General features: G+C 37.6%; 1 protein-coding gene across 1 annotated transcript in view; it reads left to right on the plus strand.

Annotated features, from left to right (window-relative positions):
* The window catches only part of UCN3 (urocortin 3), a 237,412-nt gene that overhangs the window by 98,996 nt on the left and 119,392 nt on the right, over nt 1-19,024 (plus strand). The gene's annotated exons all lie outside the window — the stretch shown is intronic.

The following is a 19,024-nucleotide window of genomic DNA, read 5'->3' on the forward strand; positions in this document are numbered from 1 at the left end:
ACAAGAAAGGAGTAACCACAAGAAAAGTTCCATTTGTCAAGTAGGTACAAAACCATGTGGGCTATGCAAAGCATGTCACTGTATTAATAAAGAGATTGTTTTTAAGCATCCAGTAACAGGGAAATTATTTTATTTTAAAGCAAAAGCCAATTGTAGAACAAAGAATATACTTTATTTAGCTGAGTATCAGCAATGCAAAGCATTTTACGTGGGAAAAACAAATAATATGTTTAAAGTTAGAATTCTGCAACATCTTTCATGCATAAGAACTAAAAACATGCACAATGCACTTTATAAACATATAGAAGCAAATAATGACCATCAGTTTAGATTTAGAGCTATTGCAAATGTATTTCCTAGAATAAGAAAGGGTAGTCTAGTAGATGCCACTGAGAGAGAAGAAGCAAAGTGGATAATTGAGCTCTTAGCTCATAGGACACCAGGACTAAATGAATTTGTTCCTATGAAACCCGCCCTCAAAGATAGGAGGGTGCAGTATAAATTTGGATTGGTTGGAAACTGTTTTGAATTAGGTATTTAAATGTGACTAAGATTGTTTTTATTTCATCTGAAGAAGGGCAGAGCCCGAAAGCGCTTATCTGTGTTAAAAGTTGCTTGTTGAATTTTGCCTTGTCATATTGAATTAGTGTTTTATCGAAGGATTGTGGTGGTCTACATTGGTTTGTTCGCTAAAGATTTTTTTGTACTCTGTGGACCTTCAGTCAGTTTTCTCAATTTGTTTTCTTTGCTGCTGCTTTTGTATTTGGGGAACTGACACACAATGGAACATTCAGAAACTGCTATAAGGGAAGAATCTGGTGCTTCATCTGCTATTTCCATGGGAATGAGAACCTTTTCTATAAAGAGAGACCTAACTAATCAAGGAAATCCGCTGCTGAATTTAGAACTACATGTAGCACCTGAGAGATGTACATTGCATCAAGTGAGTACAAGTAATGATTTAAAATTTGAAGAAATCATAAGAGACTTTACATTTAAAGTTAATAAGTTAAAAAAGTTACAATGGCAGAGAAATCATTTCGAAGCCTGTTTAAAATTTGGCATAGTACCAAGAGGAATGAGGGTGTTTTGTATGCCCTCACACGGTGAACACTATCCAGAGTTACTAGCCAAATGGCAGCGTATCAACATAAATACAGGCTTTTCATATATGAAATTACTTCTGGAATTTTTTGCACCAGAGGAAGAGAAACTCACAGCAGAAGTGGGTGTTTTACAAATGCAATTAGAGACTGAATTTAAAGGAGAAAGATTCACTAAAAAACTAGATGAGCTATACTGTGCTTTTTCAATGACTGACCAGAGGTTACAACAAACAAAAGTAAAAAAGCTACAGCGCGACTATAAAGATTTCACGACCGGTAACATCTTCATATGGCCGAGAGAGGAAAGAGGAGAAATCCGTTCCAATGTCTCTTTAACTGAGACCAACACATCATATGCGGAAGTGATGCAAGGTAGAACCACCCTGAATAGCGCTCGAAGAGAACAAGAGACTTTTAGTTTGACCAACAGTAATGAACAATTAGTTAGGTCTAAATAAAGAAACTCGGTGGAAATAGTGAGTTCAAATTTAACTACGGAACCTCTGAGAGAGGACTATACAACGTTCTGAATCAGAAGAAACAACGAACGTTTCTTTAGTAACTGTTGTTCCAAATGCAGTAGTTACCCAATCTAAGTACTTGGGTGCAAGGCCCAAGACAAATGAAGCAGTGCAGCAGGGTGAGCGTTTTTTAGCCCAACTGCCAGCTCCAATGTAGAAAAAAGGAGAATGGAAGAGAGCCAGCAGCGAAGGCAGAGGGGCAAAAAAGAGAAGGACATCAAATTGACTGGTGATAATATTGTTTATAATTTATCTAACTATGTTCTTAATTATGATGAATTATTTGTTTTAAACAAAGGTATGTCCTTCATACCAAGTAGAGAAAGCTGTTTTAATGAAATAGCCATGGATATGATGTTTTATGGTAGAAAAGTAATGTTGCAAAGTTTATTTAACCAACAAAATAGACAACATATGTTGAGACAGCCTAGTACATTCATGCCACCACTCAATTCTACCATGCAAATGTTTCTTAAAGTATGTGAAGCTGATTTATATAAATATTTGGAAGAAGGTAGAAATCAGAAATATTTTAATTTAACAAATACACAAAAACAAGCATTAATAAATTTACAGAACAATTATAATATCATAATAAAACAGGCAGATAAAGGTGGAGCGGTTGTTATATTAAATAAGGATGATTATTATTTTAAATTAAATAATTTATTAATAGAAGGTAATACCTACTTGAAAATTAGTCCATTAGAACTTAACATCATAATAGGAGTTCATAACAGTATTAAATGTTTGTTGGATAACAATACTATAGACCAAGATCTTAGTGAATTTCTATTAATAGAATATCCGGTAACACCTATTTTCAAAGCACTACCCAAGTTACATAAAAATTATAAAGATCCCCCACTGAGACCAATAGTCTCAGGTAGAAAATGGGTAACTGAAAATGTATCTATTTGGTTAGAATATACTTTAAAATTATATACAACAAGAATAATAGAAATTTTGAAAGATACACAACAATTTTTGGAAGCCATAAAAAATGTTGATATATGTGAAAAAGAAGTATTAATGGTCACCTTAGACGTTGTAAATTTGTTTACAGTGATAGAAATTTAATATGGCATGAATGCTGTTTGTGAACTATGCAAAGAAATGGGTGAATCAGATGATAGGAAATTATTTACAATAAGAAAATGCTTGAATTTGGTTTTATCTAACAATGTATTTATATGCAATGACAATGTATATAGACAAACACAGGGGGTAGCCATGGGCACCCCCCCCCTGCGCTAACATATGCAAATTTGGTTTTGTCATTTTGGGAGAGATGTTTTGTGCTAGGGGGCCAAAACAGATGGAAAAAGCATCTATTTCTTTATAGACGTTTTGTGGACGATGTTTTTATTTTATGGGAAGGGGAAAAGAGAGAACTAGTACTTTCATAGAATATTTGGAACATACCACAACTTTTTTCAAATTTTCTCTCACATGCTCAGATGAAGCTATAGATTTTCTGGATGTCAGAATTAAAAAAGAAAGATCTGGCTTTGTTACTTCCTTGTTACGAAAAGAATGCTGGAAAAATAATTTACTTACTTATGATAGTATGCACCCCAGACATACATATAAGAATATAATAAGGGGTCAGGTAAGTAGAGCCTCAAGGCTTTGTATTAAAGATAGCGATTTTGAGGAAGAATTGATGAATATGGAACATATTTTTCAAAAATAGAGGTTATAATCAGAGGTTGATAGTAAGTGAATTAAGTCAGGGTAATATACATAGAAAATCTGTATCTTCATTAAAGACAATTTCATCAGAAGAGCAACATGGCCATAAATTTGCATTTAATAGAATGACATTCACGTATAGTAGTAATATACATGGTGTATGTGACATTATTAAGAAAAATTGGCATATACTTTTATCTGATGATAAAATAAAAGAAATAGTAGGGATAGAACCCAAATTTGGATTTAGAAGAAATAAAAATCTGAAAGACATTTTAACACAAGAAAAGAGTAACCACAAGAAAAGTTCCATTTGTCAAGTAGGTACAAAACCATGTGGGCTATGCAAAGCATGTCACTGTATTAATAAAGAGATTGTTTTTAAGCATCCAGTAACAGGGAAATTATTTCATTTTAAAGCAAAAGCCAATTGTAGAACAAAGAATATAATTTATTTAGTTGAGTGTCAGCAATGCAAAGCATTTTATGTGGGAAAAACAAATAATATGTTTAAAGTAAGAATTCTGCAACATCTTTCATGCATAAAAACTAAAAAACATGCACAATGCACTTTATAAACATATAGAAGCAAATAATGACCATCAGTTTAGATTTAGAGCTATTGCAAATGTATTTCCTAGAATAAGAAAGGGTAGTCTAGTAGATGCCACTGAGAGAGAAGAAGCAAAGTGGATAATTGAGCTCTTAGCTCATAGGACACCAGGACTAAATGAATTTGTTCATATGAAACCCGCCCTCAAAGATAGGAGGGTGCAGTATAAATTTTGATTGGTTGGAAACTGTTTTGAATTAGGTATTTAAATGTAACTAAGATTGTTTTTATTTCATCTGAAGAAGGGCAGAGCCCGAAAGTGCTTATCTGTGTTAAAAATTGCTTGTTGAATTTTGCCTTGTCATATTAAATTAGTGTTTTATCGAAGGATTGTGGTAGGCTACATTGGTTTGTTCGCTAAAGATTTTTTTGTACTCTGTGGACCTTCAGTCAGTTTTCTCAATTTGTTTTCTTTGTAGGTAGGAAGAGTGAGGTAGACAATTCATTAAGGAAGTCTACTATTGCAAAATTGCCAGAAAAGGTGAGAATGGAATCTTTATGTGGAAGGGATTTACATGGTGAATGTCATATGAGAGCAAGAATGTGTTTCTAGTTTTCCTTTTTCTGGGGGGGTGGCATTTATCAATACATTATGAAATGATGAAGAAACTTAGCTTTATTTCTTCTGGTGACATTTTATCCAATTTTGTGGGGGTCATAAATTATTCCCTGAATTCAAGGGAAACAGAGACCATTTGGCATTATGTTTAAGGTCTTCGCCTCCCATGCACAAAGTACAAGGTTTGATGCTGAACTCCGACCAATGCCTGTTTGGAGTTTGCACACCCTGTGCCTCCATGGAATTTCTATCAGAAAAACACACACTTCAGGATCCGAAAATCCAAACGAAGTCTCCACAAAAAACAAAAGAAGCAGCACAAACTGGATAAGAAATAATTTCTTTACTGGATTCTGGTACCTCGGCCTTCGCCTTCAAATGGAATAATGTTGTAAAGTACAAACCAGTATAAATACACACCTTACTCAATTAATCATGTCAATTAAACAATTAATCAATCAAAATGAATGTTTCACTAGTTAAAGCAATATACATACATATGAATGAACTCATATATATATATATATATATATATATATATATATATATATATATATATATATATATATATATAATAAATATGCAATCTACAGAATAAATATTATTTCATATATTATTATACTTCTAAATTCATACCATTGGGAAATAATGTTCCAAAATTTACAATAAATCTGGATTCCATATTCAATAATTTATTTTGAAAATTAATGTTACTTTCTCCCATTCCCCATGGTTTTGCCAAAACACTGAATTTGAAACCAGAATGATCCCCCCCATGAAAATGGTGGAAGTGGCAAGCCACTGGACTATCAAGTCTGTTGTTCCTAATATCCCCCAGATGTTCCAGAATTCTTAACTTAACCCTGCATTTTGTTTGTCCTATATACCATTTTTGTTCTATACAGTTACATCCAATGATATATATCACCCCTGAAGAGTTACAGTTAAAATGATCTAAAGCATGGTATGTAACCCCATTAATATTCTGACCATCTAAATTGATAATTTTGTCACAGATTTTACATTTCCTGCAAGCAAAAGAGCCTGCATTTGATACCCTATCCTTCTTACCCTTACTTCTGAGTAATTCCTTTAAATTTTTACATCTTGTATGAGAAAAAACAATGTTATGTGGAACAATGTTCCCTAAAAATTCATCACTAGTTATAATAGGCCACATATTCAGAACTGGAATTTCTCCCAGGTCTGAAAAACATGCTGAGTGTTTCCATCTCAAACTTACCAATGAATGGAGCTGTGGGTAGCAGCACAGGCTCTACATTGTGCCCTATAGGGGGAAGAGTTGTACAGACCAACCACTTTGGGCATCTACTGTGGTGCACAGTATCCTCAAGACAGGAGAACACATATCAGTGACTGTGCACCGTGTTTGGACTAGACACTTGACGGTGTAAAATATGTCTCTAGGTGATTCAGTCATGTTGACTAATGTCGTCAAAATGGGCATGGGTATTTACCAGATGCAACTTTTGTAAATTTATGAAAGTAGCTAACTCTTTTACCAGCAACAATGTCACATACAAGATTAGAGGCAGATACAATTGTGAAAGTGTTGGTATTGTGTATATTGCTTTATGCCAGTGTTGCCCTGGGTTTTATATTGGAAAAAACGAGACATATTTTAAACTGAGAGTTTAAGAACACCAATATAATATTGGGAGACTCAATATGACAAATGCTTTGGCTAAACATGTCTTTGAAAACCCTGGGCATTTTTTTAATTATTTGATTATTGACAATGTCACTAAAAACATCAGGGGGGCCCTTGGCCCCTCTGACTGGAGGAAAGAGAACTTTACTGGCAGCTTAAGGTATATTATGTTTGGAAAGATGATATAATTGATGATAATTATTATTATTATTATTATTGTACATAATTTGTATCCGCACCCACACACCCACACACACACACACACACAGATATATATATATATATATATATATATATATATATATATATATATATATATATTAAATATGTGTGACATTCTATGTCTTTGTTGCTGATTTCATATATATGTTCATTTACAATGAGAAGTAAATGAATATTTATTTTTAGGGAGTATATGTCTTTAAATTGTTAACAGAGGACGTGATATCATTGTTTTTTTAATTATTTATACTGGCTTTTTACCTTTAGCAATTGTCTGATGAAGTTCATACATTGTTTTGGATGAAAGCGCTAATCTTGAATGTGTGTAAAGCCTTTTTTGGATATAAAATTCTTGGATGAACCTTGCCTTTAAGTTAGTTTTTTAGTTACCAGTGATAAGTGGGTTGAGGACCTGGCCTACTCTGAACTGCACCAGGGACACCTTGCTAATGGTGGGAAGGGTATATGTGCCCCTATTGGCCAGTGTGTGCCCAACATAAAGCCCAGCAGCCCTGGGTCAATAAGCTACTGGCCGGCCGGTGTCTAGTTGCTCAGCCTGGGTTACCTGGGATAGCTCTCTTGAGCAAAAGCTGGACATAAAACCAATCAACCTACCAAACATGAGCTGAGAATTGCTATGCTTAATGTACATTCACTGACAGGATGCAACTTGGAAGTGGATGACATAATGATTAGGTGGAGGATGGACATCCTATGTATCCAAGAGATGAGATGGAAGGGCAGTGCATCAAAGCCACTTGGCTTGGGATCCAGACTCTACTACTCTAGAGAGAGATAGGCTACAAATGGTGTAGGAACTGTAGTGAGAGAGAGAGAGGCTTCAGAAGGCAGTGAAGGGTATCATCAGAATTAAAGACAGACTCATGGCAATCAGACTCCAGTGTAATGATAGGGCAGTATTCATAATCTCAGCCTATGCCCTACAGCAGGGTTGTGATAGTGAGGAAAAGAGTGCATTCAGACAGCAGTTGCAGGACCTACTAGATAAAACAGGACAACATGAATTGGTGTTGATAATGGGTGATTTGAATGCACATATAGAGACAGAACAGGATATGAGGACTGCCTGGGTCCATATGGGTGGGGCAAAAGGAATAAAGAAGGAGAAGCCATTCTAGACTTCTGTCTGGCAAATGGCATGATAGTAGCCAACACATGGTTGAGAAAAAGAGAAATTCACAAGATCACATGCAAAAGTAACCGACACACAGCTTAGGTAGACTTCCTCCTATTAAGGAAAAGGCACTGGGGTAGAATCCATGATTGCAAAGTCATCCCCAGTGAAACAGTCAGCCCACATAATAAGCCACTAGTTGCCACAATCAGCTGTAAGCAGTGGACAGAGAAGGCTCTAAGGTCAACAGAGACCAGGCTGAAGACCTGGAAGTTGACTGGAGAGAAAGTACAGCAGTTCAAGGAATTACTTAGGACTCTAACACCCTAAGAAGAGGAGGAAATAGGTGGAATTGAAGAAGAATGACAGTGTCTAAAACAGCATGTGTTAGGACTACAGAAAAGATATGTGGCTGAGCCAGGTATGGAAATAAAGGTACATAAGGAAAGCTGGTGGTGAAATGCTGAAGTCCAGGAGGTCATCAAAAGAAAGAAGGAGTGCAGGAAGACATGGGAGATAGAAGATTGACCAGGCTAGGCAGGACTGCTGGATGGCTATGAAAGAGGTTGGAATAGCAAAGAATAGGACATCGGAGGCACTATACCATCTTCTGGAAAGTGATTCAGTAAGTGGCACAAATAAACTATATCAGGTTGCAAGGCAAAGACAGAAAGATAAAGAAGATAGTCAGACACCATTCATAAGGGATGCCAGCAGCAACCTACTCAACAGTCCACAGGACATCAAAGTCAGATGGAAGGAGTATTTCCAGCAGCTTATGAATGAAGAAAACCCCACAGAAGCTGTACTGACCCATAAACAGCCTACAATGAGAGAAAAAGAGGGGCCCACCCTACAAGAAGTAAGAACAGCACTAAGGAAAATGAAGCCAGCAAAAGCAGCAGGCTCATATGGGTCTATATTATATTATTGCACCCTTACAAAAGCGAACAATAAATAATCAACCCCATGTAAGCGAAAGCTTACAACGTCGAAACCTCAGAACAGCGATTTTTTTTCCAAGGGGGAAAAAAAATCACTTTTCCAAAAGAAAAAAGAAAAAAAAAACTTTAAAACATTACTTAATGTTGGGGGCTTCGCACCCCACACTGCCCGACATGGGAACTGTGCCCCCCACACACCCCCTACTTAAATATACCAACTCCAAGATTGCACTACAGTGCCAAAAACAGCAAAGTAACGAAAGCAGCCAAGCAAATTCTTTCCCAGGGAAAGAATTCGCTGAAAAGCCGCTTCGCTATTTTGCCTTCTCCCTCTTTTCGGTTCGATCAAGATGCTTTCAACAAACTACATCTGTGATCTGGTAATAGGAACCTGCTCAGATTAGGTCACGGCAGATATGATAAAGATGCTGGGTGAGATAGGGGAAAAATGGCTCCTGAGGGTATTAATAGCAGTGTGGAGGGAAAGGCGTATCCCAGATGACTGGAGAATACGACTACTTGTGCTTGTGTACAAGAGCAAAGGGGATATCTACAATGTGGGCAGTACAGAGGCATCAAACTCCTATCACATTGCATGAAAGTTCTGGAAAGGTTGATTGATAAATGAATAAGCAGAGTAGTAGAATGTAAAATGTGAGATGAGCAGTTCGGATTCATATCAGGATGCAGCACAATTGACTCAATGTTTGCAGTGAGAAAGATACTTGAGAAGAATTCAGAGATGAGGAGAGAGTCCAACTGGGCATTCCTAGACTTGGAGAAAGCATATGACAAGGTCCCAAGATAGCTGATCTGGGCAGTACTGTGATGGTTTGAAGTCCCAGAAAAATTGATAGAATTAGTGCAGGCTATGTAAAAGGACACAGTGACATAAGTACGAACAGTGTTCGGCCTCATGGAGGGGGTCCCAGTGGGAGTGGGTGTATACCAGGGTTCAGCTCTGAGTCCTCTGTTGTTCATATTGGTAATGGACTATGTTAGCAAATACGTCAGAGGGGACAGATCAACAAAGCTGCTGTATGCAGATGATGTGGCATTACAGGCTGACTCTGAGCTAGAATGTCAGCAAAGGATAGGAGAATGGAATGCAAAACTGAAAGCACATGGGATGAAACTAAGCACAGATAAGACAGTGGTAATGACAGCAAATTGGGAAATCAGAAGAAGCTGAGAATAGAGATAGAAGGGAAGACAGTGGAACAGGTAAACAGCTTCATCTGAGATGGGTGGTTGAGGAGAATGGAAGTCTGAATGAAGCGGTCAAAGCTGGAATCAGCTGGGCTGCAGCCAACTGGTATAGAGTGTCAGGTGTAGTATATGACAGAAAAATGCCAAATAAGCTGAAAAGTAAGGTGTACAAGACAGGGGTGTGACCAGTACTGCTGTACGGGACAGAAACCTGGGCAGTAAAGGCAGAAGAGTTAAAGAAGCTGGAGGTGATAGAAATGAAGTGTTTAGGAAAGGTGGTAGGATGCACACTGTGGGACAAACAAAGACATGAGGACATAAGAGCAGAAGCCAAAGCAACTCCAATTGCAGAAAAGATCAAAGAGAACAAATTACAGTGGTTTGGATATGTGGAGAAAAGCAGAAGACAATCTGGTGAGGAAGATTTGGGACAGACAGGAAGAAGATAAAAGGAAACAAGAACATCCAGCAAAGAGGTGGATGGTTTGTGTGAAAGAAGATCTGCGACAGTCAGACATGAGTGTTGAAGAAGGTAGGAGTGTGGCACTGAATCGAGAGAGTTGGCAACAGTTAACACGACACCCCAACCCCATGTAAAAAATGGGAAAAAGGGGGCTGATGATGATGATGATTCAGAGGAAGTTTTCTTTTTTCTTTTTGTCATTTGACCCAGGCTTCATCTCTCAGTTTGTAAAAGGTTTAAGCTCATTTGTGAACCCCTTGCTTCATGTGTATTCATGTACCCAGGTTACTAGTAAGTAAACTAAAAAGAGGCAGTAATCACCAAAGGAAGGAAGTGTGGTGGCATTTGTAAACTTTTATGGAATGTTACAACAAAATACACATGAGAATGTGTTTCTGCTCCAAAACAGGGTTTGGTGGGTTAATAGTGATTTAAGCATAGTAACTAAAATCCATGCATTCATTCTCAGACCACATATGGAGTACAGGGTACTTATCCCCCTGCAAAAAAATTTAAAGGAACAGTGATGCTCGATATTTTCTCTTCTGCTGTATTTTTGCTATTTATCTTTAAGTGTTTCAGGACTCATACCCAGCACTTTGTGCAGATGTTATAGCTCATACCCACCACTATGTGCAGCTGTATCAGCTCATACCGAGCACTGTGTGTAGCTGGAATAGTACATGCAGAGCACCGTATGCAGCTTTAATAGCTCATACTCAGTACTGTGTGCAGCTGTAATAATTCATACCCAGCATTGTGTGCAGCTCTAATAGCTCATACCCAGTGTTGGGTGCAGCTGTAATAGCTCATAACCAGCACTGTAGGCAGCTGTAACAGCTCATACCCAACACTGTGTGCAGCTGTAATAGTACATGTAGAGCATGGTGTGCAGCTGTAATAGCCCACACTCAGCGCTTTCATACTCAGCACTGTGTGTAGCTGTTATAGCTCATACTCATTACTGTATGTAGTTGTATTGGCTCATACCCAGCACTGTGTGCAGCTGTTATAGCTCATATGAAGGACAGTGTGCATATGCTATAGCTCATACTCAGCACTGTGTGCAGCTATAATAACTCATAATCTGCACTATGTGCAACTGTAATATATCATACCCAGTGCTGGGAGCAGCTGTAATAGCTCATAACCAGCACTGTATACGGCTGTAACATTTTATACCAAGCACTGTGTGCAGCTGTAATAGTACATGCAGAGCATGGTGTGCAGCTATAGTAGCTCACACTGAGCACTGCCATACTCAGTACTCTGTGCAGCTCTAATATCTCATACTCATTACTGTATGCAGTTGTATTAGCTCAAACCCAGCTCTTTCTGCAGCTGTAATAGCTTATACTCATTACTGTATGCAGTTGTATTAGCTCATACCCAGCACTGTGTGCAACTGTGTTAACTCATACCCAGCACCATGTGCAGCTATAATAGTACATACAGAGCACTGTGTGCAGCCATAATACTACATTCAGGGCACTGTGTGCAGCTGTAATAGCTCATACCCAGTACAGTGTGCAGTTGTAATAGCTCATACCTCACACTGTGTGTGGCTGTAACAGCTCATACTCAGCACTGTATGTAGCTGTAATATTTCATACAGAGCACTATGTGCTGCTGTAATAGTACATGCATAGCACTGTGTGCAGCTGTAATAGTACATACAGACTACTGTATGCAGCTGTAATAACTCATATGCAGCACTGTGTGCGGCTGTAATAGCTCTTATCTAGCAAAGTATTCAGCACTGTATGTCAATGCTATAGCTCATACTAAGTGCAGTGTGCAGATATAATAGCTAATACACAGTACTGTGTGCAGCTGTAATAGTACATGCAGAGCACTGTGTGCATCTGTAATAGTACATGAAGAGCACTGTGTACAGCTGTAACTGTACATGCAAGGCACTGTGTACAGTTGTAATGCTACATGTAAGGCACTGTGTCCAGCTGTAATAGCCCATATCAAGCACTGTGTGCAGCTGTAATAGCTCATATTCAGCACTGTCATTCTTAGCACTGACATTCTGAGTGCTGTTTGCAGCTGTAATAGCTCATAATAATTACTGTAAGCAACTGGATTAGCTCATACACAGCACTGTGTGCAGCTGTAGTAACTCATACCCAGCACTTTGTGCAGCTGTAATAGTACATGTACAGCACAGTGTACAGCTGTAATAGTACATGCAGACCACTGTGTGCAGCTGTAATGGTACATGCAAGGCACTGTCTGTAGCTGTAATAGTTCATAGTGAGCACTGTGTGCAGCTGTAATAGCTCATACTGTCATGCTCAGCACTATCATTCTTAGCACTGTGTGCAGCTGTAATAGCTCATACTCATTACTGTATACAGTTGTATTGGCTCATATCTAGCACTGTGTACAGCTGTATTAACTCATACCCAGCACTGTCTGTAGCTGTAATAGTATATGCAGAGCATTGTGTGCAACTGTAATAACACATGCAGAGCACTGCGTGCAGCTGTAATTGCGCATACCCAGCACTGTGTGCAGTTATGACAGCACACACTCAGCACTGTCTGCAGCTGTAATATCTCATACAGAGCACTGTGTGCAGCTGTAATAGCTCATATCCAGCAAAGTATGCAGTTGTAATAGCTCATACTCAGCACTGTGTGTAGATGTTATAGCTCATACTCTGCACAGTATGCAGTTGCAACAGCTCATATGCAGTACTATGTTATGTGCACCTGTAATAATACATGCAAAGCACTGAGTGCAGCTGTAAAAGTACATGCAGAGCACTGTGTGCAGCTGTAATAGGTCTTACTCAGCACTGTCATAGACAGCACTATGTGCAGTTGCACTAGCTCATACTCATTACAGTATGCAGTTGTATTAAATCATACTCAGCACTGTGTGTAGCTGTAATAGATTTTACTCATTACTGTATGCAGTTGTATTAGCTCATATCCAGCACTGTGTGCAGCTGTAATAGCTCATACCCAGCACTATGTGCAGCTGTAATACCCCATGCAGAGCACTGTGTGCAACTGTAACAGCTCATTCCAAGCACTGAGTTTGGCTGTAATAGCTCATACCCAGCACTGTGTACAGTGTAATGTCTCATAACCAGCACCAGGTACAGCTGTAATAGTTCATATCCAGCACTGTGTGCAGCTGTAATACCTCATACCCAATACTGTGTGCAGCTGCAATAGTACATGCAGAGCACCGTGTGCAGCTTTAATAGCTTGTATTCGGCAATGTGTGCAACTGTAATACAGTAGACTCCCTCTTATCTGGTCTTGCTGAGACCGGACCTTACCACTGTCATTCTTAGCACTGTGTGCAACAGTATTATCTCATAGCCAGCACTGTGTGCAGCTCTAATAGCTCATATTTGGCAATGTGTGCAACTGTAATACAGTAGACTCCCTCTTATCTGGTCTCGCTGAGACCGGACCTTAGGCTGAATAAATGACTGACTAGTTAATCAGAAAATATATACAAAATAGCATTTATAGGTTATAAATCAGCTAGAATAACTGGCTTTGTGTTAGTATACATTTTTAATGAATATGAAATCTAAAACTCAAATGTCTGTCATTATTTAGCCCAGAGGAGGCAGAAGCATTGTTCTTCTCTGTTGTTTTTTGCTAGGGTTATGGCAGAAATTTGATGGCTGGTTAAATAGGAGGCTGATTAAAGAGAGGGCAGAGAAGAGGGAGCCTGCTGTAGCTCATATGCAGCACTGTGTTTATCTGTAATAGCTCTTACTCAGCACTGTGTGCAGCTGTAATAACACATGCACAGCACTGTGTGCAGCTCTAATAGTACATAATAGCTCATACTTATTACTGTATGCAGTTGTATTATCTCATACCCAGCACTGTGTGCAAGTATAATAGCTTATATGCAGCATTGTGTGCAACTGTACTAGCTCATACTCATTACTGTATGCAGTTGTATTAGCTCATATCCAGCAGTGGGTAGAGTTATATTAGCTCATACCCAGCACTGCATGCATTTTCATTGTGTGCAGTTGTAATAGTTCATATGCAGTACTGTGTAGCTGCATACCTCATGCAAACTACTAAGTGCAGCTGTAATACTTTGCATGTAGTACTGTGTGCAGCTGTAATAGTACATGCAGAGCACTGTATACAGCTGTAATAGCTCAAACTCAGCACTGTGTGCACCTGTAATAGCTCATACTCAGCTCTTTATGCAGCTTTAATAGCTCAAATGGAGTGCTGTGCTCAGCTGTAATAGCTCATATTTAGCAGTCGTTACAGCTATAATTGTGTATATGAAGCACTGTGTGTGGGTAATGGAATACCTGAAGTTTAATATACATTTATATAAAATTATGCAATGCATTGGAGGAGTCTTATAAAAACATGAACTTGGTTACCACCTGTCCCACTTTGCGAGGGACAGTCCCTCTTTGGGCAGTTGTGTTCTGCAAAAAAATTGTAAAAATGGCAAATGTCCTGAGACATTAGGGCAAAAATATTTCCTATATTTTATGCAAAAGTTGCATAAAACAGGTATTCTGCATCTGAAACACCTAAATGTTATAAGAAACAGAATAAGCAACTAAAATGCTACAAGAATAAGCTTTTATTTAGGCAAAAAAGTGAAGTTCTGTCCCTTGTACTGGCCGTGGGTATGTTTTGACCTACAAAATCTGATGTTTGCACCACAATTGTCCCACTTTGGGCATTTGAAAAGGTGGCAACCCTAACTTGAAGTGAGAAGTCTTGTGAGGAGCAGTGTCAAAACAGGATCTACACTTTTTAACCAGAACTGAACTGAATCATATTGGTCACTGTAAAACACAGGCTGTTGGAGGACATATCTGGATAACAGGCTACAGAAACAGAAATTAACATTTCAGTGTTACATCTAGACTATTATATGCAATTCCAGTGGTCATAAAAAGAGAGAGTGAGTATAAAATGTGAAAAAAGCTACCACCAGAGGTCACCAAAATAATGAAATAATGGAGGAACTGGAACATAAGGAAAGGCTCACTTTGTTTAGCATGGATAAACTTAAAAGAATACAATACAAAGATTACTGCTTTATGAGAGGAAAATTGGGAGAGGAGGGTATAACAATGTAGGACAAAGGATTACATATGTAGAATTGGAAAGGTAGATAATTCAGAAGGGCCTTAGAAATACTAATTTTTTAAATAAAATACTAATGTATTGACAATGATGTGGCATCCATGAGTGAACTGCCAGAGCTATGGATGTAGGAATATCAACAGAGTTTGTCAAAGTTACCTGTGACAAGTATAAGAAAATGAAGGGAAAGTCAGTTACTCACAGATTATCTATAAATCTTGGGGGCGACTTGGAGAATTGTTAGGCAATTTGCTAAAGAAGATGTTCACAAATTTTGATTTTTAGCTAGTTCATTCAAAACCTGATTCTGTATGATGGATTATGGCAAGTAAGGACTTCTTGTTCTGGTGGTGTAATAATCCTAAGGGAAGTACAGCCGTTGAGGACAAAATAAATGGTATTTTATTAACAAATTCAGCTTTTAAGTGATTTTTGTTATCAAAACTGTGCCAGTCATGTGGAGAGGAGGAGGACGTAAGCAAACACATAAATGCATGCATACAAGGGTCTATATTAAAAGCCTGAAAGGCCATAACATCGAATCTATGTACATCGACACATCATGCAAGGGTCTATATTAAAAGCCTGAAAGGCCATAACATCGAATCTATGTACATCGACACATCATACAAGGGTCCATATTAAACACCTGAAAGGCCATAACATCGAATCTATGTACATTGACGCATCATGCAAGGGTCTATATTAAAAGCCTGAAAGACCATAACATCAAAGCTATGTACATCGACACATAAAGGTCGATGTACATAAACATCGAAACACGTAATCGGCGAAAATCACAATGCTGAACGTGTTTCTTTAGCCAGCAGCATGATCATGGGGCTAAGGAAATATATCCTTTTCCCCACTGTAGTGCAGTCTCGGAGTTGGTATATTTGAGTAGGGGGGTGTGGGGAGCATAGCCCCCCACATGGGGGGTCTAGGGTGGCTTGCCCCCTTGTAAAAGTGGGTTAATTTCAGTTTTTAATGTTAGGTGAATGTACCTGTGAGGCGCTCTTTGTTGACGCAACACGTTCAGCATTGTGATTTTCGCCATTTATGTGTTTCGATATTTATGTACATCGACTTTTATGTGTTGATGTACATAGCTTCGATGTCACAGCCTTTCGGGCTTTTAATATAGACCCCATACAGGGTGTCATATATGCAAAGATGGCTGGATAATATGTGCATTTATGTAATCTCATACCTTCATTTCTACATTTTGACAATAACTACTAAAGAAGTTAACAAAAAGCACAGCCAGCAAAATATTGATGGAAAAAGTACCAGGGCACCAATGACATTATATTTTACCTGCTTATCCTGAATAATCTGAATCTAGAAATGTGTAATACATTCATTTTTTTTGTCCTCAACAACTTGTTTAAATCCTTGCCCATAGACATACATACATACTCGTACTGACTTCTGCTTACTGTCTGCCATTAACATTATTTCAATAGAAATGCATTCAGTCAGGAGAGTATTTGTTAAATCTTAATGTCAACACTGCGTTTTTAAATCAGTTTAAAATATTAGCAACATTTGAAATTAGAAGGCTGATCAGTTTAGTCTGATTCTGGATAACTAGGGATGTTTGAACTTATATGTATTTTTCCTTGATGCCCCATTTCATAAATACCATTCCAGGAAAAAAATGGACATTTTATTTTTTTTTTATTTATTTTATTTTACATTTGTTGACCGGGCTAGTCTAGCTGGATACATGTCCTTTTTCAGTAGAGGCCCGGGGAGAAAAGCTCCCACAATTAACAGTAGTATAACTTTACAATTATATACAAGAAATTACATTAATATAAAATCAAACAATAACAACATCTAAATATACAAGCTGTTAGTCTGGTAAACATTTGTTGACATTTATCATTTAACATAGTTTCTTCTCTTTAGGATATGTAGAAGTAGAAAAACAGCTGTACATATGTTAAATATCATATTATTTTGAGTGTCACCATCCACCTTTACCACAAAAATAATTCCAGAGTACAGTATTCTTAAACTATGAAAATGTACCTGCTCTTAAAATGATTAAATTTAACTGCCAAAACTAACTTTAGAATCTGTGGTATTTAAATAGGTTTTGATCATTTTAATAATATTCATAAATGATTCTGAGCACAGGCTGGGTTGGTAATGAGGTGTTATCTGCCAGACACACCAGGTTATTTCGAGTGATGTCATTAATGCTATTTTTTCTAGCAAAATAACATAAATTCTCTCTTAGAGCTGTCTCATCTAATTCCAAAGAGAAAACAAGTAAGCGATTATGTGTCTCAGGGTTTCAAGAATATTTTAAACTAGCACCTGAAGGCATTACTGTCATAAGTTGTTACGCGTTGCTGTATAAGAGCAGAAGCTCTATAATCTTTGTTCTATTATCACAAGGGTGACAAAAAATATATAAATGCTTTTCTGTTTGTGTACCGATATATATATCGATATCTTACTATACAAAAGAACAACCTGGCAAGACACACAAACACTCAAATGTGTCTGTGCGCGTGTGTGTGTCTTTGTGTTTGCTTTCCTACAGGCTCATTTGCATGATATTGTACTCTAATAACTGAGTGCCCTGCAAACAAGAAAAGCCACTTTTCTTGACTGCCAATTGCTATATGAGATACTTGCAAATCAGGGAGGTCACATAATACATTCTGAAATAAGAAAATGGAAAATGGAAGGTTACACAAGACAAAGCTTGAAGGAAAATTGTAAGTGGCAATTAGATACAAACAAAGAACATTCAGAGACAAAAGACTTAGTGATATAAATCTGTTCTGCCCTTTTGAGTCTTTAATTCTACGGTGTCTTTGAAAGTATCAGATGAGATAAAGAACATATGTACATAGTATATAATTATTATATAAAAACTTTTCTATCAAGGTAGTCTATTGTTTACAAATATGCTACTTGTATTAAATAAAAAGAATCAGTAAAGAAACAAAAAACATTTTACGGAGCATACTGAGCATCAAATATAATTGGGAAAAGCCTGTAATTATAATCTAGCTATGCATTTGTTTTACCTTTTGTGAAGTACATTTTACATAGTAACATTTATTTTCAGTTTATTTCGTGAAAATTAAGTTATAACATTTTTAACTCTATTTCTCGCCAAGATTTCAACTGTACCTATTTTGAAACAATGCCAAATTGTTGTTTAAGTATATTTTTTACATAGCTATGCTGTATCTCTCCAGCACTACCTCAAACTGACTGCTAAGTGCATGTGCTTGATTGTTTCATCAGTATTATTATAGGACTCACATCCTGACTGCACAGTACATGGTAATGTTACATGACAAAGATCCAGCAAGGACATTCCTGTACAGAATCATTCCATCAATTATATTTTACATTGATATCATGATAGAAAATCCTGCTAGCGTCATTGACTACCCCTCACCCCCATCTCTGCATTGTGCAGCCCCTAACCACAGATGCAACTTTATGCTCTTCTCCAAAATCTGCATCCATAGCCACAAACCTGTTATAGACACCTCTCCCATTTCCCATATTCAACATCATACAGCTTGCTTGTGAAAATTTCCTCTTGCATACCATTCAGTCTCTGGTATACAGCTATAAATGTCCCTACACACTTTGGATTCCTATCTCTAGGATGCCAACAATTTATTGCAGACCTCCATTCTTTTACTGTTCAGTCCCCTACATGTGTATAAGCATGTATTCTACCTGCATTTTCTTGTTTTCCAGTCACTGACCCACACAAACATGTATCCTGTCTCA

Source organism: Protopterus annectens, chromosome 11.part0, assembly GCF_019279795.1.
Source record: "Protopterus annectens isolate FY-2018-M chromosome 11.part0, PAN1.0, whole genome shotgun sequence".
Classification (NCBI taxonomy): domain Eukaryota; kingdom Metazoa; phylum Chordata; order Ceratodontiformes; family Protopteridae; genus Protopterus; species Protopterus annectens.